The sequence below is a fragment of the Beta vulgaris genome, chromosome 5 (genome assembly GCF_026745355.1).
Source record: "Beta vulgaris subsp. vulgaris cultivar EL10 chromosome 5, EL10.2, whole genome shotgun sequence".
In the NCBI taxonomy this organism is placed as follows: Eukaryota; Viridiplantae; Streptophyta; class Magnoliopsida; order Caryophyllales; family Amaranthaceae; genus Beta; species Beta vulgaris.
In genome coordinates, this window is record NC_079206.1 from 30,189,431 (window position 1) to 30,215,486 (window position 26,056).

Sequence of the window (26,056 nt, forward strand, 5' to 3'; positions counted from 1 at the left end):
AATCTCATCGCCCTCAAACTACCCCCACTTCACCGTTGAACCACCACTTAACCGGTTCGGTTTTTTTTAGTTTGCCACTTTGTTTGATATTTTTTTAATAAAGGAAAGAAAAAGAAAGGAAGAGAAAGGAATAGAAAGAAAAAGAAGAGAAAAGAAGGTAGTTGAAGTTTCTAATGTTTGGTATAATTAGTGGATTTGAGAGGAATCACATGATTGATTGTCATTAGCAAAGGAAATGAAATAAGGAAAGAAATATACAAAACATAGTTAAAAGTTTTTTAGCTTTCTTTCCAATCAAATTCCTCCGATTTTGGGAGGAAAGCAAAGCAATGATTTAAGAGTATTATTTTCCTTCCACTTCCTCTCCTTTCCAATCAAACCCCTATTATTTTCTTTACCAAACATGACAAAGTTTGTTTTTACCTTTCCTTTCCTTTCTTTTCCATCCAAATCCTTCCCAGCAAACAAAGCCTGCATGTGAAATATTTTCGGGGTATTTTTTCTTAATTTAATTCTGTTGGTTCTGCTTGATTTGTTGTGAAGAAGCAAGAGATAAGTGTCGGCTTAATTTGTTGGAAAAAGCGGGGGATAAAGTAGTGTTTTTTGTACAAAATGAATTTTGAAAATCATAACACATAAGTAGAGTGATTATCATAGTTGGAGTTTTTTATTTAGAGATTCATTATAGTTAGAGATTATTCATTTAGATATTCATACAGTAAGTAGCGATAAATACTTAGTTTAAAATTTCTACATTGAAGGTAAATTCTTTCATCTAGCAACTCAATTTTTTGAGGGACTCTTCACAATCTTACTTTTGAATTTTATTTAAATTTGCTTTGAGTGCTTGAATTTTCTGATTATCTCCTAACCCCCCCCCCCCCAATGAAAAAACGCTTTTCAAATGGGGGTAATTAGGAAATACCTCTTCACTAGTTTGTGGTTCACCGCAAGTGCCTTTTTTGATGTTATTTGTTTTTGACTAAATTTGGTCGTTTACTTTCTCTCTGATTTTGTCTTGTATAAAATACACACAAAAATCACTATTAATTCATATCATTTATTTGTTGTATAATAAAGATTTGTGTCTTAATGTGTTATTTGTTTCTTGTGAGAGAGAAATAAAAAATGCCTGTTATTCTGTTGTTGTGCTCATTCAACAATGTTTTGCTTGTATTGGCATGTGAAAAGTACCCTGTATAAAATGAATGATGTATTTATAAGATATAATTCTATAAGGATTAATTATGAACAAATCTCTATAATTACCTGATCTTGGTGAAAGTACGTCATAGTGATTTGTGTTTTGGTTATTTTATTGTGTTTTTTTTGTAGAGAATTGCAAGGTAGAAGTTAGAGAATAGGAAGGAGAAGTGGAAGAACTGAAGATGTAGAGAAATTGTCATGTTTAGTTGCAGTTATTTTCCCCCTTAATTAGGGATTTCATTGGGTCGTTACTTTTTTTTTGGGATCACTAATAGGGTGAATTTGTTTCTTTTTCTTAAAATAGAGGAGTTAGTTTTTTTTTTTATGTAATTTTGAATATTTTGAGGGTAAAATAGGGTGTTTTTATTATTTTGGTGTCCTCCCTTTCTTCCCATATAGAATAGAAATTTAACAATGGACTACATGGTAGAAAAAAACAACCGTGTGTACATAAAAAAGAAACAAATAATAAAAAGGAATTTGGGTACATTGAAAAGGATATGGAGGGGGTATAATTCAGATTGCCTTCAATTGTCCAAGTTGTTCTAATAATGTAGGGTTTTGAATTTACATTTATCTTGATAAAATTATTACATTGTCGATAAAATTATTTTGGAGCCCTACCCATCTTCACATATATAATAGAGATATATAATTACGCATTTAAAATAGTTTCGCATGCATAACATGCATATAAAGCTAGTATGAGTTTAAATGAACTTACCCAAAACTTGTTAGACCTTATTAGATCTCATCTAAAACTATTAGACTGTCGAGAAAATAAGCAAGATTATATTGTTTTATACTAGTGTAATTATATTATTGATACATTAGAACACCTTTTAAAATAAGTACGAATTTTGATCAATATGGTAAATAAATATAATTGCTTATGGCCCTGTTTGGTACTAAGCTTTTTCATCATCTTTTAGAGGTTTTGAACCCATTTTAGAGTTTTGAGCGGTCAAAACTCTATTATGGGTGTTTGGTAAGAAGAGGTTTGCAATAGTTTTGGGGTCAAAACTCTCAAAACAAAAACGCTGCAAAATGCAACGTTTTGTTTAGAGTTCTGCAAAACAAAAATTTTGAAGACAATTTTGCCCACCAATTAGCATTATTAACTCAATGCAAAATCACCAACAATTCCACCACAATGTCTAATTCCACCACCAACTATTCCATGAAAATCAACCACCGTAAACACCACTACCAAGATCCACTGAAAAAACCACCACAAGGCAAAAAAAATCACCACCGCTGATGAAGAATCGAAGATGGTGATGCTGTCTAATGGTGATGATGAATGGTGATGATGATTTAGGTTGCCTTATGTTCGTTGATGATGATCATTCTTCTTTTTTTCTTTTTACGGGGATTAGATATTCTTGATGATTCTTTATGATTATGATTCTTGATGATTTTTGATGACGATGATGATTCTTGATGAGCGATTGATGATGATGATGAGATGATGAGATGATTTTGCACAGATTAGTCTTAGGATTTTTTTTAACAGTTTGTTTGGTAGAAGGAATTTGGAAGGAAAAGAAAGGAAGTGGAAGGAAATTTATTACTTTCCAATGTTTGGTTCATTAAAACAAATTAAGTGAAAGGAAATGGAAGGAATTGGAAAGAAAGACTCTTTAATAAAATTTCACTTTCCTTTATACTTACTCAACCAACCTAAACTTAGTCAAACATATTTAGCATACATACCTTATATAACATACCAATAATACTAGGAAAGACTTACTAATGAAAAGGAGCAACCATAAACACAAAAGACATGACGCACCGATTCGCAAAAGAAAAAACTCGTCAGGGAAACTGACGGATGGGAGCTGGCGCTCCCTTGTGGAGCTGGCACTCTAGTGAGGAGTGAGCGCTCTAGACAGGAGCCGGCGCTCCTTGCTGGCAGCGAGTGCTCGTAATCTTCGAGCTAGGCTCGTACGTGATCCAATGACCAACTCAATCCACACCAAACATCATCAACCAACACCCTTAACATGAGACACATCACTCAACCATCAAATACTCCAATCTCCAATAAACAAACCAAGTTACACCAAATCATTTGAACAACAAAACATGAAATTTGACAAACTAACTAGCAAGAACCAACGAGATGATCATAAAAACATGTTCACTACATGAAAAGTAACATAAGAACAACCATACTTAACATGATAATACGTTAAACTACAATCATACAATCATCTAAGTTCCACCTAGCATGAGACTAAGTTCTCTAACGCAATTCTAACAACCTAAGTTCATCATCTATTCCCTATCGAACTAGAATAACGCTAGTTACCTTTTTCTTGAAGAGGTAAGTAGTAGAACACTTCGATCATAGTCTAATTGCCTTGTGAGTAATCACCACCTTCGTCTCTTACGAACACAATCACAACGAACTCAACACGTGCTTGAAAACCGGTGCAAAAATAGCTTGAAACCATGAAATGTGGACTGGTTTTTGTGTGAGAAAATGTGAAGGAAGAACAAAACTTTTCCTACTCTCCCTTTTTCTTGTATTAGGCGTGTAAAATGAAGGTGACAATGGAGGTATTTTTATGATTTTATTTTCAGAAAATGAAGGTGAAGAGTTTGTGTTTTAAGAGGTTAAGAAAGGTAAATGAAGATGGCTCTTCGTTAACTTAACGCTATAAGAGCTTAATAAGGCTGTCCAACAACCGTTCATACACCACCAATAAAATCAGAAATTTGGACTTCCTAAAACAAATAATACAATGTACAAAAGCACTAGTACAATGTACATTTTGGGCACCAAGTAAAACGTTGAAAATAATATGTATAAGTAAATATTTTTATAATTAAAAATTATAATTATTAACGTAATACAAATACATACTTACCACACTATCACATTTTAGACTTTGCACAGACACGAGCACTACATTTTCCGGTTCATATAACTAACGCAGATACAAGTATTATACGTCTATCAAACAATGCCACACATAAAACACATTATAAACACATTAAAACACTATTGATCAAAATAATGTAGGTGTAAAAGTATATAAATATATTTATACTTTTCGAAAATATATTAGTAAAATATAATTTAACACTCAAATAATAAAAATTAACGCGCGAAAATTTCAGAGAAATTTTGGGGTGTTACAATCTCCCCTCCTGAAAAGAAGTTTCGTCCTCGAAACTTAAAATAACAAGGAAATACCAGGGACAAAAAGCTCGGGATACTTAAGCCTCATTGACTCTTCCGTTCCCTAAGTGGCTTCCTCGTACTTTTGGCTTCTCCAAAGTACCTTAACGAAGGGTATCACCTTTCTTCTCAGGGCACGATTTTGACGGTTGAAGATCTGGACATGTCGTTCATCGAAAATCATATTCGGCTCAATAGAGACTGACTCTATAGGAATGACATGAGACGGATCACTACGATATCTTCGCAACCGCGACACATGGAACACATCGTGCACCCTCGATAACTCGGGTGGCATAGCCAATCTGTAAGCTACCTCCCCAATCCTCTCGAGAATCTCATAGGGACCAACATACTTCCGGCTTAACTTGCCTTTTTGAGCAAATCTCGCCACACCCTTCATCGGAGATACTTTCAGCAGCACCCTATCTCCAATGGCCTAAGAAATAAGCTTCTGACGCAAATCTGCATAAGACTTTTGCCTATCCTAAGCAGCCTTCATTCTAGCCTGAATAACCTTTACTTGCTCAACGGTATCTTGGATCAAATCTGGTCCCAACACCAAAAAGTCACTTATGTCGCTCCAACAAGTAGGACTACGACACTTTCGCCCATACAAGGCTTCATAAGGAGCCATCTGAATGCTAGCATGGTAACTGTTATTGTAAGAAAACTCGACCAAATTCAACGACTTCAACCAGGACTCTTGAAATTCCAAAGCACAAGCACGGAGCATACCCTCCAGAGTCTAAATAGTTTCTCAGTTTGCCCATCTGTAGCAGCATGTAAAGCGGTACTCAGCTTAAACTTAGTACCAAAAGCTTCTTGCAGAGCAACCCAAAATTGAGACAAAAACCTAGGGTCACGATCAGAGACTATATCCTTCGGAACACCATGCAATCGAATGATCTCATTAGCTTAAGCTTCCGCTAACTCTTCAATAGACCAAGTATTCTTCACCGGAATAAACCGGGCCACCTTAGTCAACCGGTCTACGATCACCCATACGGCATTCTTACCACCAGCAGCTCTCGGAAGACCCATAACAATGTCCATCGAGATAGAATCAAACTTCCATGCAGGAATAGGTAATGGTTGTAGCAATCCACCTGGTGTTTGATGCTCAATCTTGACCTTATGACACACCAGACACCTAGCCACAAATTCGACCACTTACCTCTTCATACAAGGCCACCAGAAATTAGCCTTGGGATCCTTGTAAAGCTTATCACCCCCAGGATGAACAGAGTAGGGAGTGCAATGAGCTTCTTCGAGAATCTTCTTCTTAAGCTCTAGGTCATTAGGTACACACCAACGACCCATAAATTTCAGTCCTCCCTCAGAATCTAGTTCAAAATTTTCAGCTCGACCGTGAACCTTAGCTTCACGGATTTTCTCCAACTTAGGATCACTCTTCTGCTTCTCTCGTAATTCCTGGAACAAGACAGGCTCGACACTCATAGCACAATAAGTTTCTACTGAACCCTGAGGTACAACCTCGATTTCAAGCTTCCAAAATTCATCACACAAGTCCCTCGGCGGGGTTCTAACCGCATTAAGAGAATGCTTCAACTTACGACTTAGGGCATCTGCAACCACATTAGCTTTACCCTCATGGTAATCGAGTTGCAAATCGTAATCCTTGATCAATTCCAACCATCTTCTCTACCTCAGATTCAAATCTCGCTGTGTGAAGATATATTAAGGCTCTTGTGGTTGGTAAAAACTCTACATGAAACTCCATACAAATAGTGTCGCCAAATTTTAAGGGCAAACGCCACAGCAACCAATTCTAGATCATGAGTAGGGTAGTTCCTTTCATGCACCTTCAATTGTCTAGAGGCATACGCCACCACCTTTCCTTGTTGCGTAAGGACACAACCCAAACCGTGCTTTGATGCGTCACTATAAACTTCAAACCCAACCCCTTCGGTAGGCAAGTTCAGAACAGGAGCAGTAGTGAGGCACTTCTTCAATTCTTGGAATGCCTTTTCACACTCTTCGGACCACAAAAATTTTCTCTCCTTTCTCATCAATTTGGTCAACGGCTGAGATATCTTTGAGAAATCCTTAACAAACCTCCGATAGTAACTAGCAAGACCTAGGAAACTTCGGATCTCAGAAATATTACTAGGACTCTCCCAATCCACCAACAGCTCTAATCTTGGGAGGGTCTACCATAACACCATCCTTGTTGATGACGTGGCCTAGAAACGACACTTCCTTAAGCCAAAATTCACACTTGGAGAACTTCTCAAACCACTTATGTTGCCTCAAAATACCCAAGATCAACCTCAGATGCTTCTCAAGCTCTTCTTCATTCTTAGAGTACACCAAGATATCGTCAATGGAACTCATGGAAAGAGCGGTTCACCTGGTCCATGAATACAACAAAGCATTTGTAAGACCAAAGGGCATAACCACGAACTCATAATGCCCATATCTTGTACGGAAGGCGGTCTTAGGAATATCCTCCTTCTTCACTGGAATCTGATGATATCCTGACCTCAAATCTATCTTAGAAAACACTCCAGCACCCTTTAGCTGGTCAAACAGATCCTCAATGCGGGGCAAAGGATACCTATTCTTGATAGTCACCTTGTTCAATTCATGATAGTCGATGCAAAGCCGCATACTCCATCCTTCTTCCTGACAAACAGGAGAGGAGCACCCGACGGTGAAACACTCGGCCTAATGAATCCCTTATCAATCAGTTCTTGCAACTGAGTCTTCAATTCTTGCAATTCAGCAGGCGCCATTCTATACGGGGCCTTAGATAGAGGGGTAGTACTAGGAGCGAGGTCAATGCTAAACTCGACCTCTCTTTCGGGAGGGATGCCCGGGAACTCGTCAGGGAAGACGTTCGAATACTCACGAACAACCGGGATGTCCTCTAACTTCACCTCTTGATTCAGATCTTTAACCATGTAGAGGAACACTTGCTTTTGCATTTTTAGAGAAGACACGATCTTTACTCCTTTCTTCAACACCACTCCACTATAGGAGATACGGTTGCCACACGGACTACGAAGAGTCACCTTTTGATCGCGGCAATGAGTCTGGGCACGATACTTAAACAACCAATCCATACCCAGGATAACATCAAACTCAATCATGGAGAATTCCTTGAGATCAACCGAAAGATTGGTACCCAACATGGAAATAGGCACATCACGATACTCGGCAAAACAAGGGTAGTTCTCATCAGAAGGCAAAGATATAAGAGTTCGAAGAGGAGAACTCGAATACAGGTTTGCTTTCTTGGCAAAAGATGTAGACACACATGACACGAAAGCACCTTAATCAAACAACACAAAAGCAGGGACTGAAGTAACAAGAAAGGTACCAGAGATGACGTCGGGATGAACATCGGCATCAGAATAAGTCATGTTGTAAACTCGATTCTTCGGCGGAGCAGAATGACTAGGAGTAGCAGGAGGTTTAGCTGTAGCCCTCGGATTCTTAGGACACTCATAACTCTTGTGATCCGCTTCCCTATAGTAGAATCAAACAATAGCAGATCCATCACAATCCTTCCCCAGATGATTAGGCTTCTCACACCTCCGACACTTGGATGGATCAAAACCCGGCCTAGATTGGAACCTTGATATCCACCGCGGAAATTCGGTTCAAACCCTGGCTTCTGAGCAGGACCATGAGCAAAAGATGGGACAGGCTTCCTCACAGACGCAACCTTAGCAGTTTCTTCTTCCTTTATTGGCGCATGGACACTCAGGGTCATCTCATAAGCAGCTTGAAAAGTAGTAACTCCCGAACACAACACAAGAGTCCTTACCCTAGGATCCATCTTCTTTATGTATCTCTTAACCCTCTCAGCTTCAGTGGGAATGAAAGTACCAGCAAACTTAGACAACTCGGTGAAGCGGTCGTTGTACTTTTGAATATCCATATTCCCCTGAGTTAGAGATAGAAACTCGTCCTGCTTTTGCCAGCGCAACTCATCAGGGTGAACCTCTCCTTCAGGTTGGCAGAGAACTGAGTCCACCCATATCCTGCAGTAGCCATACATGCAGCCCTCACCGTACTCCACCAATTATCAGCCTCTCTCTTCAAGTAGTACGTCCTAATAGGTACCATTTCAGCAACAGGGTAGTTTGTTGCCGTGAAGAGCTTCTCCATTTCCCTTAACCAATTCTCCAAAGCCACAAGGTCAGCAGCACCATCATAAGTAGGAGCCCTATGACGGTCAAATCGGTCGAAAGCAGACTGCCCCTCAGCAGGAGTAGTAGCTCTGTTAGCCAAGGATATGAAAGCATTTTCTAGGCTTACACGGCGACGACGAGCGGCTTCTTTTCTAGCAGGCAATTGTTATCGTGGAGGCATTCTACAAAATAAAAGCTTTCAATTTAGTCAACTAAATTCACATAACAAAGCATTAAATCGATAAATACGGTAAACGAAATTGATTCCCGAGGTTTACTTTCCTACCCAAGTAACTCTTAAAAAGCGCTAGACTTGAAACCTAAGACACTAGTAATCCTAGTACAAGTCTACTCATTCTCTGGAAATATATAGCAACTCAAAGAGAGCTTGTGGAACGTTTTACTCTGATACCAACTGTAACATCCCGTCCAATGCAAAGAATAGTAGAGGCTAAAATAAAAGAAATAGTGCAAATAGCGGCAGCGGAAATACCAGTAAGATGGAGATGCTACTCTAAGGAGTAGAATATGAATCTATAATAAGTAAAATCCTTCAAAGACAATATTCAATCTCCAAAGTCATATATATAAAAAGAGAAAATGAGGTCCCATACCATCACTCCAACAAGTCTCAAAACATCATATGATTTCCAAAAGAAACCTCAAAATAGAGAATATCCAAACCAAAAGACAACTAAAATTCGTAGTTCGAAACATGTGACAACACGAAAGGGATAGCTACTTAAGACCAACTAAGTAACTAGTCCTAATTCCTGCCTCAAAATGCTCGTCCACTATGACTAGCACCACTTTCTTGCTCACATGGTTATAACGCACAACCCCGGTCCAAACCGTGACGATCCTAAACAGCATCACCATCTGCATAATAAATCAACAACTTCCACAATCAGTGGGGAGTAACTAGCAGTTCTCCCAGCTCAAATAGAAACAGATAATGAACTTAAAAGTAATTAGAAGCAACATCAAAGAACACATTAACGAGTTACCAATCTCACCAAGAGGTACAAATAATCACAAGTAACCAATAAGGGAAATTCAACATCACACCAAGTCCCGATCAGCCATGCAACAAATGCGGTCAACAAGCTCAAACATAACAGACCATACCGTATGTGAGTAGACTCATTGGACCATGCCGCCCAAGGCTTAAGTTGCATATTCGAGGAACTATATTGCCCTTTTCGAATAGCTATAATCTACGGATCATACCACCTGTAAGTGAACCAATGGACCATACCGCCCAAGGTTAAGTCACCAAGTTCCTAGGACCATACCGCCCTTAGGATACTCAAACTCAGGTTCCTAGGACCATACCGCCCTTAGGATCATCAAACCCAAATTCCTAGAACCATACCGTTCATATGTTCAATCCAACTCTTCAAAAACAATGTATACACGACAAGGTATACACACAATCCGACTAAACCAACTTTCATAGGTATACACAACATGGTATACAAGCAAATCAAATCCAGCTAACCAATAAGGTTCAATCGTGAGAATACACAACCACAACACAAGCATTCAACACACTTCAAGGCAAACAACCGTAAGATACCCAACAAAATTGGGCACATACCCTTAATATACTTACTCAACAAACCCAAACTTACTCAAACATATTTAGCATACATACCTTATATAACATCCCTATAATACTAGGAAATACTTAATAATGAAAAGGAGCAACCATAAACACAAAAGACATGCACCAATTCGCAAAAGAAAAACCTCGTCAGGGAAACTGACGGATGGGAGCTGGCGCTCCCTTGTGGAGCTGGCGCTTTAGTGAGAAGCAAGCGCTCCAGACAGGAGCCAATGCTCCTTGCTGACAGCGAGTGCTCGTAATCTTCGAGCTAGGCTCGTACGTGATCCAATGACCAACTCAATCCACACCAAACATCATCAACCAATACACTTAACATGAGACACATCACTCAACAATCAAATACTCCATTCTCCAATAAACAAACCAAGTTACACCAAATCATTTGAAAAACAAAACATGAAATTTGACAAACTAACTAGCAAGAACCAACAAGATGATCATAACAACATGTTCATTACATGAAAAGTAACACAAGAACAACCATACTTAACATGATAATACGTTAAACTACAATCATACAATCATCTAAGTTCCACCTAGCATGATTCTAAGTTCTGTAACGCAATTCTAACAACCTAAGTTCGTCATCTATTCCCTATCGAGCTAGAATAACGCTAGTTACCTTTTTCTTGAAGAGGTAAGTAGTAGAACACTTCGATCGAAGTCTAATTTCCTTGTGAGTAATCACCACCTTCATCTCCTACGAACACAATCACAACCAACTCAACATGTACTTGAAAACCAGTGCAAAAATAGCTTGAAACCAAGAAGTGTGGACTGGTTTTTGTGTGATAAAATGTGAAGGAAGAACAAAACTTTTCCTCTCCCTTTTTCTTGTATTAGGCGTGTAAAATGAAGGTGACAAGGGAGGTATTTTTATGATTTTATTTTCAGAAAATGAAGGTGAAGAGTTTGTGTTTTAAGAGGTGTATTAAGAAAGGTAAATGAAGAGATGACTCTTGGTTAACTTAACGTTACAAGAGCTTAATAAGGTTGTCCAACAACCATTCATATACCACCAAAAAAATCAGAAATTTGGACTTCCTAAAACAAATAATACAATGTACAAAAGCACTAGTACAATGTACATATCAGGCACCAAGTAAAACGTTGAAAATAATATATATAAGTAAATATTTTTATAATTACAAATTATAATTATTAATGTAATACAAATACGTACTTACCACACTATCACATTTTACACTTTGCACAGACACGAGCACTACATTGTCCAGTTCATATAACTAACGCAGATACAAGTATTATACGTCTATCAAACAATGCCACACATAAAACACATTAAAACAATATTGATCAAAATAATGTAGGTGTAAAGTATATATATATATTTATACTTTCCGAAAATATATTAGTAAAAATATAATTTAACACTCAAATAATAATAATTAACGCGTGAAAATTTCAGAGAAATTTTGGGGTGTTACAGAAACAATTATCTATTTCAACTGTTTCTTATGAGTTTTTTTTTTTAAAAAAAAAATAAAACTATGTTCGTACGGACTAAATCTATATACTAGGCTTAGGCTCATCAACTTCAACTAATTTCCCCCTTTTGGCATCATTTAGAAGTACACAATCAAAAAAAATCATTGCATATAAGTTATCCCCCAATAGTTCAAAAATAGTAGCATCAACAACTATTCAGATCAGCATGCTGCGAAATCAAGTTAGGCATGCAACTCACAGTTCATAACCAAACACAAATTATTCAAATGCAAACAAGCATAGTCAAACAACATTAATTACATACAAAAAAATATTTTGTAATAAGGGAGGGAAAACGGTAATGCAAAAATAGTTATTAGAATGGGGTAGGGGAAACAGCTGGAAAAAGTAATCACTCATAATATTCTAATCAGAGACATCATCCTCATCATTTTTGGAAGAGGAGTGTAAGGATCCAGCACCAGCTTCATATTCCTCATCATCATCTTGATCCTTTTCCATAGAACAACAGGTTTGCAGGGATCAACAGGAAGAGGAGGATCTGAAGAACCAGTAGGACCCTGAGAGCTAGAAAGTGAAGCTTTAATCTCTAGTAGGGTTAGAACCAACAACTTAGTCGCGAACAACTTCCTCTCAAGCTTAGTGACCTTCGACTTCTCCTGGTTGTCCAACCTTTCAATCAGAGCACGATCAGATTAGGTTCCCTGTATCTTTATCTTCTTCTCCTACGGCTTTTCTTTCTCAGCCGGTATTCCTAACTCCTTGAACCTAAACATATGTGAGGAAACATCCAAACCTTTTGCCCCAATATCTACTTAGTAAACACTTGAATTTGAACTACTTTCCCATTAAGAGGCATCTTTTGCTTCTGGAACAGGAGGTTGATGATTGAACTATAGGCTAGGGTATGGTGAGAGGATGAGAAATAGTTTATTCTATGATCAATGATGAGGGCGGGGAGATTAATCTTGATCTTGTCATCGTTAAATAAACCAAGACCATCTTTATGATTCGAACTATTCACCTGGCATGAGCCATAGAATTAACACTTTATTGCAAATTGAGTGTCGGATCAACATAATGGGCTCACACAAATTGGCAGATTGAAAACTAGCAATTCTTATAATAGGGCTCAACAAATAAAAACTTTGAAATTTTCCGTATCGATTACCCTAACCATAGTAGGCCAACCATCCCTTGGTGTATTAAGTAGATAAGCCACAAAAGACACTAACATAGAGATTTCACTTCCAAACTTAGGAGAACTCAAATATATGTCGAGCAATTATATTTTTTCATAAAAATAAAATAATTTACAATTAAAACTACTTTTAACTTGTATAATTATTTAGTTGTGCTATGTCTTGTTGGGATCATTAATTTAAATTGTGTAGTGTTATTTAGTTATTTTTGTTATAAGTTATAATTATTTATGCGCGTTTAGTATTGCGAATTGTTTAATGCTACTTTATATATTTTGGACCGACAACATAACGGAATTTAAGTCCATCACTTAAGATAGAGGGTCGAATTTAGTGTGTTCTAGAGTCTTATAGTGCATTCTAGTTTATCTTACTAATGGTTTTGTAATGTTAAATCAACCCCAAGGTTACCTCTTCATTTACCACCATCAAACCACCTTAATGCACCCTTAAAATTTTGCGTAATGGGGTGAATAATCATATCAGCTGTTTCACTTTAACCCCCTCCATAATGATGAAAACAACTCAGGAAATTCCTGCATAACAACTCCTTCTTTTGCGAAGGACCCTCATCCCGACTTTGGTATCAGATCTTGGACGAAGACCACTCGCCGAAGGAAGCTGTCTAAGGATATCTTTCTTCTTCTATGGAGGATCTCCGTCCATAATCCAATATATTACGGACGACCAACATCTAAAACCAGGCATTTTTCTTCCACGAACAACCCTTGTCCGAGGTCATGACGACGTCTAAGCTACAAAAAAAATTTATAAATTTTACTAGAGTATCAACCCTTTTCTCGGCTCCAGTCCTGGAATACTCTTTACAAAGATTGTCGGTGAACTTAGACATACTGATGTTGCCCATCCAAGACTTTCATAATTATGCTCTAGTCACCTCTGTAAACATAACCAAAGGGTTAGTGAGATATATGTGTTAGCTAGCTTGGTTTACTAGAGAGTTTTTGAAGTATAACTCTTACCTCGGCAATCGCAAGCCCGTGACGACCAAATTATCATAAAACACCATCTTTTTAAACGGAATCCAGTTAGCTCGTCCTCTAAAGGTCGTATGGTTTGGCTGGGACTATTCCTTCAATTTGAAATATTCCCCATTATCCTCGTCATATTTGTCTTCTAACTCCAAAAATTACGGCCTCCGACCAATATTCGTCGATGTACGGCTACGGACGAGGTAATCCTCGACCATGTATTTATTAGTGGCTCGTAAGAAGATAAAATCAGCTTTACAGTCATGCATCTTCGAAGGCTTATCCCAAGGTGAGAAATCCAGTACGGTTACAAACACTAAACCAAGCGCCGTCGGAGTAAAGACCGGTAGAGAAAGGGCCAGGCCGCACCACTCGCAGACGACTATAAAGGATGTTTTGTCGGGCATTCGACACCAGTTAATTATGGCCGATGCTGTAAAACCTTAGGATTTGCTCTATGAAATCATGGCGGGGGAAATCTCAACCCTTATCCAGTGCTAGCTTATACACGGCATAGTGGTTCTTGGGAGGACTTAAAATAGTAGCCTCCCTGTAAGGAATGACAAAGAAGTAGCCTGACATGGGCATGACAGAAGATAAGAAAATGGGGTTAGAGCCAATTTTTTATAACCACCTACGGTTGCCAAAAAAACTCGGGTTAGATAGAGGACCTAGACGTCTTCTAATTTTAGACGAAGTAGAGGAGGGGTCATCCGATTCCTCAGCAATGATGGAATCGCCCTCATGATCGCTTTCGACGTTCTCCTCCATCTCGACCTCCCTACCAGACAGACTGGGATTGGGGCGTGCGTTGAAGTTTCCTTCTCTGATATGGAAAGGAGAAGAAGGCCCGGTAAAGGGCTGAGCACTATGAGTTTCTCTCGTCTCTTCTGGAACTCGTCCAATAGATTCCTCCATTTTATAGCTATAAGAAGGGAGAATTATTCTTCGTCTGAGATGGGTTGTTTGCTTGACACGTGCTAGATTACTCTACACAGGTAAAGACTGGGTCATCTGACTTTGTCGGCCAAAACCATAAAAATATACATAACCTGCAAGAATAGGCCCAACCCTAGAATATGCCGAAGAATATATGCTATCGATTCTAGTGTGAAGACAAGCTCTTGGACGACTGGAATTATTTGACGAAGAAGAGGAATCCATGTTGTATTATTATTTTTTAAGAAAAAAAAAAAGAATGCAGAGCAAAGAAGAAAGAAGGAATACATGACGAGCGCTTGGACGTTCGATGAAGAAAGTGAAACTTGGACGAACTCGGTATTTGTCTAGAAAACTAGGAAAAATGCATTATCTCGCTCTCTAAAAAAATTCACTCCATATGTAAATAGATTTCAGTAAGGACAAAAGAACATATATATAGGGGGTGAAAAACCTCCAAAACTAGTTAAGAAAGACTGGTGATTCCTAAGTTGGTTAAAGATAACCGTTAAAACCCCAAGAAATGGTGTGTCTTTGCCTCTTTTTAAAAATGAGGCAACTTCTTCAGTTATAAGGGTATTAACCATATAGGGGCTGATGGTAACTTCTTCAGATAAAAGGGGAAAATGTTGTAGCCTAAATAAATCAACGACTCTCCAGAAGACATGTGGAACCATAAGGAGCATCCATGTGTCCCCTCCAAAGGAGTAAAAAAGAGGTTTCAACTTTGAGTTTTACTAAGAAAAGAATTAAAGCCCACCTTTTCGTCTGAAAGAATATTAAGGCCCAAATCGCAAAAAAAACGACTGCATGTGATTGGCTGGTGTTCACCATCCAATTATTGCCTTCCCCGTGTAGATGTCTGATTTTCTGACCAATCAAGTGCCCCTTTTTTACTGTGACCTCAAATGCCAGCATTCAAGACCCCAACACTTAAAATTGCCCTAAAAATCAGGAGAAAGGTAACTTTTGGAAGAGTGTGCCCATACTCTACATAAATTCTCTCTCTACTTTTCCTTTACACTCCAGATAGCTGACTTAAGATTCGGAGGAGGAACCACCACCTGAATCTCCCAGGTGGGACCCTTCTTTTGTGGGTTTGGGAACAGAGCTCAGGTTTGGGTAGCAAGATTCGGACATCGTTGCACAAGTCTCCATTGAAGAACATTGTGAAGAAGGAGCTTACTTGTCGGACAAGTTGCCCAAAACAAAAAACATATTTTTATTCCGTAACATCCAATCTCCGAATTTTAAGGATAGGAAATTATCTTTAAAAACGCGCTTAATAAAAAAAGGCTGGCAATGAGCTGGACGTAGAGGTTGCGCCTAGCGTGCCACGTCCGTCCAGCACATTGGCCAAGCTGTGTTAAGCGCGCTACTGTGCCCCTGACACGTGGAATTTTGACTCTCACAGAGTCCTGTCTTTTTAAATACTCATATACATGTGTACAACTTTGATTGGGCAGCCTACATCAGGCGTGCCAATGTGCGCTTGACACGTAGATCTTCGCCTCACCCGTCAGCCTGTGCTTGGCGCAGGGGGAGCGTAAAGCGCAAATTCTTGTTGCATATAAATACGTGCGCACGTTTTCCTGAATCACATACGATTTTTCAAATATTATTTCGCGAGCACAAAAACTTCCAAATACTTTTGAAATATACTTCGAACATCTAAACACTCAAACACTTTCCATACTTCAAATCCTTTTCCAGTTCCTGATCATACTACATTATTGGTTCCACGATTGTTCCGCCTGAAGGTCGTTAAGCTCTTCGAACTAAGCCACATAGGAATAATTTCTGAGGATTGTTGAATAATTCAATTTTGTTTATTACATTGAAGTTACTAACAGTTTTTATATAATGTAGATATTAATTGATAATCGTGATTATTGTTTATTAATTATAATCCCTTTTACTATTATTTTGTATATAATATTCATATGGTTTATTTGTCCTATGCATGATTTTTATCACATACATGTTATAGTTGCTAAACAAGACCTAAAGAATTATTCTAACTAATTCAGATAATTTGGACAACCTGCTAGGTACCTTGTAATATTATTACTTAATAACTTGTCAATACAAATTAGTATTTTATGTGTTTTCGAAACCAGCTAAGACTAAATATTATTTGATCATTCTTTGCCATAAAATCTGTTATGAATCGATATTTAGTAGAGGCCGGTAATGACTAACATAGTTCTTGATTGTGTTATACCCTCACCCCCGAATGCAACTTCTGGTTTCGGACCATGTAGGAAGTACATATAGGTAAATCTACATTGGATAAGTCTCTAATATGTCCCTACATTTTTAATATCCAATTAGGTTTATGAGTATTCCTTTCGTTGGCGACTTCAAATCGAATTTCAAATAAAAATTAACAATGAGGAAGTCAAATAAACGCGCTCAACCAGTGGTAAGCGATAAGTAAAAATCCACGCCTACACAATTATATAATTATTATAATGCAAAAAAAAAAAAAAGACATGTTTGGTATTAAGTAGAGGCTAGCAATGGGCGACACGGTTCATGACCATGTTCATACCCTTACCCCCGAACACAATTTATGGTTTATTGATCATCTATGGAGTCTAGACGTGGAAATCTATATTGGATAAGTCCTTTATTAGTCCCTACTAATTTTCAATATCTAATTAGGTTTATGAGTCTTCCCTTAAAAACTTGTTGGCGAGATAAAAAGTATTCAATAAAACCTTAAGAATGGAGTAGTCAAATACACTCTCAGACCGTATAGGTGAAATAAAAACACGCCTACAATAACCTTGTCTAATGGTGTACCAAAAGGCAAGCTATTGTTTCTTAGTCCAGTGTTGAGGTCGAGTATCGTAGTGTTGCCAATGTTATAGCCAAAACAAGTTCGATACCGGACCTCCTCCTTGAGCTTCATCTTCATATCCGCATTGCCACTATGGTTATCTATGATAATATTTCAACTGTCTATCTCTTTGGCAACCCCGTACAACATCAACGAACTAAATATGTTGAAGTTGACATTCATTTTGTTTGCGAAAAAATTCAAGTTGGTCATATTCGTGTTTTGCATGTTCCTTCTAAGCATCAGTATGCTGACATATTCACCAAAGGACTGTCACGACATCTTTTCACTCGTTTTAGATCCATCATGATCGTATGTCATCCTCCTGCGCTAGTTGTGGGGTGTATTAGATTGTACTCATGTAGTTATGTTAGGATATTATTTGTTATATTATTGACTTGTGCAACGTAGGTTATTTCCTAGCTTGTATTCCTCTTTATTGCGAATGAGAACCTTAATCCTAATTAGTGGATTCACCATCTTTAATGTTGAATCAAAAATAGCTTCACAGTTTGACCAACCAAATCATTTATGATGCCTAAAATACCTTCTATGATTAGTATAAAGGGAGAAAACCATATGGCTGCAGAAAAGTTAGTAAAATGTTAGCAAAAAAATATAATAGATCGATATAGAGAAAGAGAGAGAGGGGAAAGAGAAACAAGATAAAGGGGCGAGGAAGCATGCTAGTTGAAAGATATAGGCACTCACACCAAGGAAAATGGAAAATAACATGGAGAAACCCATAAGATGATCGCAAATTAGATGGTAAACACGAGTCTACCATCCAAATGGTGATGAACAAAACAACATTCTTAATGAACAAAATAACATCCTCAATGAACAAACTAAGCAAAAGAACAACACATAAGACTCAATGAACATCTAAATCAGCAATGAACAACAAGAAAAAAAGATGAATTAAGAGAAAATATCTGATGAATAACCACTCAGCTTAATGAACAGACAAAGAAAACACGATGAACAAATAAACATCTGCAATAAACAAACTAAGATACATAAATATAAAGGTTAACAAAGGAGAATCGTCGAGATCGATGTTCATTAGAAAACAATTGACGTACATTAGTTTCACATGTTCATTGGAGAACCGCTGATGTACATTAGTTTCATGCGTTTTATGTTTTTTGAGCTGCATTTGGCCCATGTCTACCATTTTAATGGTAGACACTAATCCAACATCTACGAATTGATAAGATGATAGTCTGGAAGTAAAGCACTCAGTACTACATATTGGTTCTTAAACCTACGGAAGGAAAGAACCCATGTCATAAGAAAATATTAACAATTTCACGACAGCAATAACTACTTTATCAATAGATGGACGAATATCAAATAGAAAAAATACTAGCAAGATTGGTTTAAATGTAACCAATAGCTAAACAGATTAACCATCTCAGCATACAAAATCATAGAAAGGCTTTTAGAGAGTATGGTTATATTAAAAGCTTAAGTGTCATTGATTTATTTAATTTCTGTAACTTATACTATAATTTTCTTAGGATAAATGTATACTGCTCTCGCACAGTTGAAGGTATTTCAACCAATCATCGACTTAAGTAAGTGTCATACTTCATACAAACTTAGCGTGTTTGAACTAAATTGTCTTTGTCCTTTTAGACTTATGCAATTATTATCTAGACTATCTTACGGCTTATATTATATAAATCTTGTATATTACGACTAATGTTAAAATTTCAAATTATTTGCATCTCGTATGGCTTAAATATCGGTGATATGAAATGGTGTTGTAGTATTTCATTAATGTGGAACAAATCAATGAAATAATAAGAACAAAAAAAGCAATAAAAAAATAAAGAAGAGAACACAAGGATTTACGTGGTTCTGTCAAAATACACCTACGTCCACATGTGAGGAAATCAAGAGCTTCTTCACTATGATGAAGAAAATCAAATAGAATAATTACAAGGAAACCTCGAATACTAGAGGTTAAAAATGTGTGTGTGTATAACGAACACCAATTAGGTCCTTTTATTACATAAGGAACCGCGCACAAAACCCTAAAAGAGAATACAATTCGGAAATCACCAAGCCACGTCAAAATCCCAGCCGCCCGATCTGGTCCAGCGACATTTGCCCGATCGGGCGGTCAATTTCATCAAATCGGCAGATGTCTCAGGCACGATCAGGCGCTGTTCGCTCTATCGTGATTCGTGAAGGATACCCAACCTGATCGGGGGCCTTACCTTAAGAGCCTGCTGAAGACGAGTGACCCCATCCGTTCGGGCGAACCTGCCCGACATGACCAGGAGGGCCTGCGAAAAACTCTGTTTGACGAGATTCAAGGCATCAAACAAACAATTCTCAACCTTAACTTAAAATCGATCAAACAAAATAACTCCACCTTGAACCAAGAAGAGATGGTCATCCAAAAAACTGTAAAACCTCCACTACCTTAAACAAAATTGCATAAGCCTACTCAGTTTAGGCAATCCGAAAAACCTATATCTTCTATAATTGTGTACATATGCGTCTACGAACACAACTCCGTATACGAAACCATCACATGGTCTAGTTTGAGAGTACAATGTCACGAACGCCAAGCATGCTTATTTAAATTCACCAAACTCTCTTCAAACACTTCTTCACCTCAACAACAAACTCAAGCAATTCTAGAAAATTAAATGACAACAATAATGTCTAAATTGCAATTGTACTTAATAAAACACAAAAGTACCACATTGAGATAAGAAATAGCATGAGTAGATTAAAATCTAATGCATACTTATTACAAACTCGAAAGCAATCTATCATAGACTCCATAGTAAAATCCACACGGTTTCTCGTTTCACCAAGTGATCTCAAAGACCACCAATCATAAAGAGATCATAGAAACCACAACCCTAAATCATGTAACGCTAAGTGCAACACCATCATGAAAGACATTGTTGGCAATATTTGCGGATTGGTCCTCATTGGACTTTTCCTCATTCTTCTTCTTTAATTTCTAACAATCGGCTTTGACATGACCCTTCACGTGACAGTAGTTACAGATTTTATTTTTGCCAAAATTCTTTCCACCATTAGAAACCAAAACATTAGTTTGAGAAGCATTATTAGATTTATTAACCAACTTATTTTCGGGCTTCCTTAACACCCTAGAAACTCAAATCGTATCTACCATACAATAGAGTATCTCAAAAGTGCTTATACGAAGGCGGCAAAGAACACAACAACCTATTAAATATATCCTCATTGTCGATCTCAACATCGAAGTTTTCTAAATCCACGATAATAGAGAAGAATTCATCTAAATGAGACTCAAGCGGTTTACCTTCTTCTAGACTGAGATCATGATGTCTAGATTTGAGTAGTAGATGGTTGGTCACGCTCTTTGTCATATAAAGTGACTCTAACTTCAACCACAAACCCGCAGTTTTCGTCTCCTTGGTAACCTCTCTCAAAACTTCCTTATAGAGACATAAATGAATTGTTGTGAGAGCCTTCAAATCGATCTATTCCCACTTGTCCTCCGTCATACCTGAAGGCTTTTTGGACGCACCTTCAAGAGCCTTGTGATAGCCACTTTGAACCAAGATGACTTCATCTTCAATTGCCAAGGCCAAAATTTACTTGCCTAACAAATTTCTCAATATCGAATTTCATTGACATAATTTAATCAAACTCATTTTATAAACACCTAAGACCTAAAACCTTGCTCTTGATACCAATTTATTAGAAAAGGGTCTTGTAGTGTTTGATTAATGCGGAACAAATCAATGAATAAGAACGAGAAAAGTAATGAAAAGAGATAACCAAGAGAACACAAGGATTCACGTAGCTCGATCAAAATAGACCTATGTCCGCAGGTGGGGGAATTAGAGCTTTTTCACTATGACGGAACAAAACATAGAGAATAATTACAAGGAGTCTTATAATACTAGAGGCTAAAAGTGTGTGTGTATAATGAACACCAAGTCGGTCGCTTTATAACATAAGGAACCCCGCAAAAAACTCTAAAGAGAATTCAATTCGAAAATCACCAAGCTGCATCAAAATCCTAGCCGCCCGATCAGGTCGGGCTACATTTACCCGATCGGGCGATCAATTTCTTGAACCTTGTTGATGTATCGAGCACGATCGGGCATTGTTCGTCCGATCGTGAATCGCGAAAGATGATCGATTGCGTGTACCCGCCCCGGCTTGATCAAGTGTCTTGCCTCAAGAGGTTGCTGAAGATGAGCGAACCTGCCTGGTCAAGCGAACCTGCCCGACTTGACCGAGCGGGCCTGCGAAAAACTCCATATGAAGAGATTCAAGGCATCAAACTAACAAATCTCCACCTTGACTTGAAAGTGATCAAACAAGATAACTCAATACCTTGATCCAAGAAGTGATGATCACCCAAAAAACAATAAAACCTCCACTACCTTAAACAAAATTCCATAAAGACTACTCATTTTAGACAATCCAGAAAACGAACATCTTCTAAAATTGTGTACCGATGCATTTTCGAACACAAAACTCCGTATACGAAACTATCACATGGCCTAGATTGAGAGTACAATGTCACCACGCCAAGTATGCTTATTCAAATTCACCAAATCTTTTTAAACACTTATTCAACTCAACAACAAACTCAAGTAATTCTAGAAAATTAAATGATAACAATAATGTCTGGATTGTAATTGTACTTAACAAAGCACAAAAGTACCAAATTGAGATAAGAAATAGCATAACTTGAACAAAATACAATCATAAAGAGAGTTTGGTGCAACATCCACACGATTTCTTGTTTCACTAAAAGATTTCTGATTTATTAAAAACTCAAAAGCAATCTATCATAGACTTCATAGCAAAATCCACACGATTTCTCGTTTCACCAAGAGATCTCAAAGGGCACCAATCATAAAGAGATCGTAGAAACCGCGACCCTAAATCATGTAACCCTAAAGTGCAACACCATCAGCAAATACATCGTTGCCAATATTTGCGGATTGGTCCTCATTGGACTTTTCCCCATTTTGCTTCTTTAATTTCCAACAATCGGCTTTGACATGAACCTTCACGTGACAATACACTACTACATTTTTTAACAAAGGCAATTACTTGAAAAAATCTAATGCAACAATCTAATTTATGTCGTTGCAATACAAGTGTATAATGCAATGACTCATGTCAATATGGATTAATCTGATTTGCTATGGCAATGACTAAGTAAGATAGTTGAGCTAGATTGATCTATGGCTACAGTACTGGTTTCGTCGTTGCAACATGTCCATTACCTTATTGATATATTGAAACGGAATCTCAAATTTCATGAATTACATGCATATAATTATTTTAGTTTCCCTCCAATTCTATCTTTAAATTTCAAACTCTAACTTTCAAACCCTTATCGATCAGTTTCCATAGAGCTCTCTACCTCTCTTCGTGCCTCCCATCACCTTAGCTTTTCGTAGAGGTTGAATTGAAGCTTTTGTATGGGGAATTTTCAATTGAATAATAAGGGATTCAAATTTAACTTTAAGGGTTACATATATGTCATTTGAAGCTTTCTGCCACGGCAGTCAGTGGCATCAACCACCCTTTTCTATCTCTTTACACGGCGGCCAGTTGCATCAACCACTTCACCGATCTTTATGATGCTTTTAGGAGGACTCAAATCATGTAACTTTGACTTCAGAACCAACTTTTAATTTCAGTTCTGAAGAATTATTTTTCTTTACCAAGATTAAAGCTTTTGTTAGAGAATGATTTTCATCACGGTACCTTATCAATTATTTTCTTTATCTTTCTCTTGTATCTTTCTACAATTAACAGGCAAAATTCTGCTAATTTTGAGTTAATTTGAAAAATTGAGATTATTACGCCGACGGTTATCTTGTAATCTCTCTCCTCCTCTATCTCCTTTACTTATTCTCACTTTTATTTTCTTATTAATATTAATTGTTTTAAATTCTTTTTCGCTTTCATTTTCAAATTTGTATCAGCTTCTTTCTTCATAATTTCAGGAAACAATTTGATTTTTCATGAAATTGGTGTTGTATGATGTCATAATCAGAATAATTTATTTAATTGGATCCGTATTATTGGTCATCACATTTCTAAATCACTCATCAGGTTCATATGGTTGCTAATAGTTTTGCACTGGATTGGATGTGTGCTTCTGATATCGTTTTGGAGATAACTAGTATAGAATAATGGACCGAAAAGTAATCAAAAGTAGAAAGAATAGTTGGCAATTTATTTTCTCCAGAACATAGGCAATGAGGAAAACTAGGTCGTCACTAGTCTCCTAAATTCAAACAAAACCTAACTAGATCACTAAACTAAGTAAAGTGACAAGCAAGGGTACGGTCATTCTTCCACAAGGACTAAGGAGTACCAATATGTGTTAATTTAACAATAAGCTGGACAGAAGAAATCTCTAAGTTTTGGTTAAACTAAGAGTATAAACTATTGAAATCAAAATAGGAAAAGCACTAGGAATGGGAAAGTACCACAATCATAAGTTCACATCCAACAACCAAGAGAAAATAAGGGGGTTGACATGCATTGGGGATATGCAAACGGAATAAATAAACCTAAACACCTCTAAAATCGTTGTTAGGGATTTTAGAGTTCTAATTACGGCAACAAAACCTATATTTTGAGGTTTTATAACGTAACTACGCCAAGTTAGAAATTGAAATCAAACACAAGTTAATAACAACCATCAAGTGATGTATATCAACTAATCAATCAATCATGAAGGTCAACTACATAAAAGTAACCATTAAATGGACAACAAAAGGATCAAAAGGTGATAAAGCTCACATCAACTAAGTCGCCAATCAACATCAATGATTGAAATTGCATAAATCTTAAACATAACCAACCTAATAAACTCTACTCGTGAAATATGATAGAAACAATGATTGGGTTACTCCCAATCCTAGTTAATGAACTACTCACTACCCATTATACTACCAAACATCCTAAACATGGAAAAATTAGCAATAGATCACCAATCCAAAAATACCAAAAAAAAACCTAAATCAAGACTTTCAAGCAAAAACAAAACAAAATCTAGTGAACAAACAAGAAGAAAATAGAAAAAGATGAAAAACTTTAAGGAAAAATTATCATAAATAAGTCAACCTTTGGCCCATCCGCTAAAACTAAGTCAAGATTTTGATTATCCTGAAATAAGCTAAACTTTAATAGCTATCCGTTTTTAACAAGTCATAACTTATTTTAACCTTTTTAACAGGTTAAAAATCCACATGTTACTTTATCATTCATTGATTTATTATTGTTAAAATAATGATATTTTAACAGAAAAAACAAGTTCTCCTCCATTCCCCCCCCCCCTTCTTACCCACCATCACCACCCAACCTCTCTTTCTTCCTCTTCCCTAACACCAACCAACCTCCCAAAGCCACCCAACCACCACCACCATATTACTGTTAATCCCACAGGTTCCCACCACTGCCAAGACCAGCAATCTCTCTCTGATTCATCTCTGTTTGACAAAAATTCAATTTTGACAAAAAGTACTACGATATGTTTAAGATTATAAATACTTCATTAACGATGCTAACAAAATTGTACCCAAAAGGTCACACAATGACAGTAAACCAATAACTTGCACTAATTAACCAATTTGTACATGCCATTAAGGGGGTATGGAGTCCCAAATTAAGGACCTTTATAGAGGCCCCCCAAAATTCAGGATTCCACCAAGTGACGTTTATTACCCCTAAAGCATATTATTAATGCATGCATTGTTGGATTTCCTTAATTGGACTTCAATTCGAGTTTTTCCATCAATTACGGTTTCTTCCATTTCACCACCCCTCGTTTTAGTGCTCTTCTTGTCAGCCCCTTCTATTCTTCATGTATCTATTCCACAATTTTTCTGTGCAACTTTTGAAGCTCAGCTTATTTCCGATGAACCGACAGCTTTAGTGGCAACAACACATAAAACAACGAATATTGAGGGCCGACCTTGATTTCACGCGTGCCTTTAACAGGCCACGCAGGCGTAAGGTGAGGTTGAGGGTGTCTGTGTTGGTATCGAGTTTGTTGGTGTTGGTGGTGGTTCTGGGTGTTGGTTAGTTGTGGGCGGGGTTGTGGTGGTTGTCGGTGGTAGAGGACTTAGGGGGTGGTAGTAGACTAGCTAGTAGTGGTGGTGGTGGTCTTATAGAGGTGGGGAACAGAGGGGTCCGGATCCTCTAGAGTTTTATGAAAACTCTACAAAATAGAGTTGAATCCTCACCATATATTATAAAATCAAGGGCTCATGATTAGTGGAAAAGGAAAAGATATGGGCAGGATATTCCGGGGGAAAATAGGGGGGATTTTTAGGAAAAAAAAATACAAGCCTTTGATTTCTTAATCAACGACTGATATTTAACGAACTCTACCCTGTAGAGTTATTTTGAAACTCTA

The 26,056-nt window shown here is 37.4% G+C and overlaps 1 long non-coding RNA gene across 1 annotated transcript in view; it reads left to right on the plus strand.

Moving 5' to 3' along the window:
- Positions 1 to 2,907: 2,907 nt before the first annotated feature.
- LOC104908144 (uncharacterized) overlaps positions 2,908 to 26,056 on the plus strand; it is a 30,489-nt gene continuing 7,340 nt past the window's right edge. The window contains exon 1 of the long non-coding RNA XR_008969428.1: positions 2,908 to 25,828. This is a non-coding gene — a long non-coding RNA (uncharacterized LOC104908144). The remainder of the gene's footprint in view (positions 25,829 to 26,056) is intronic.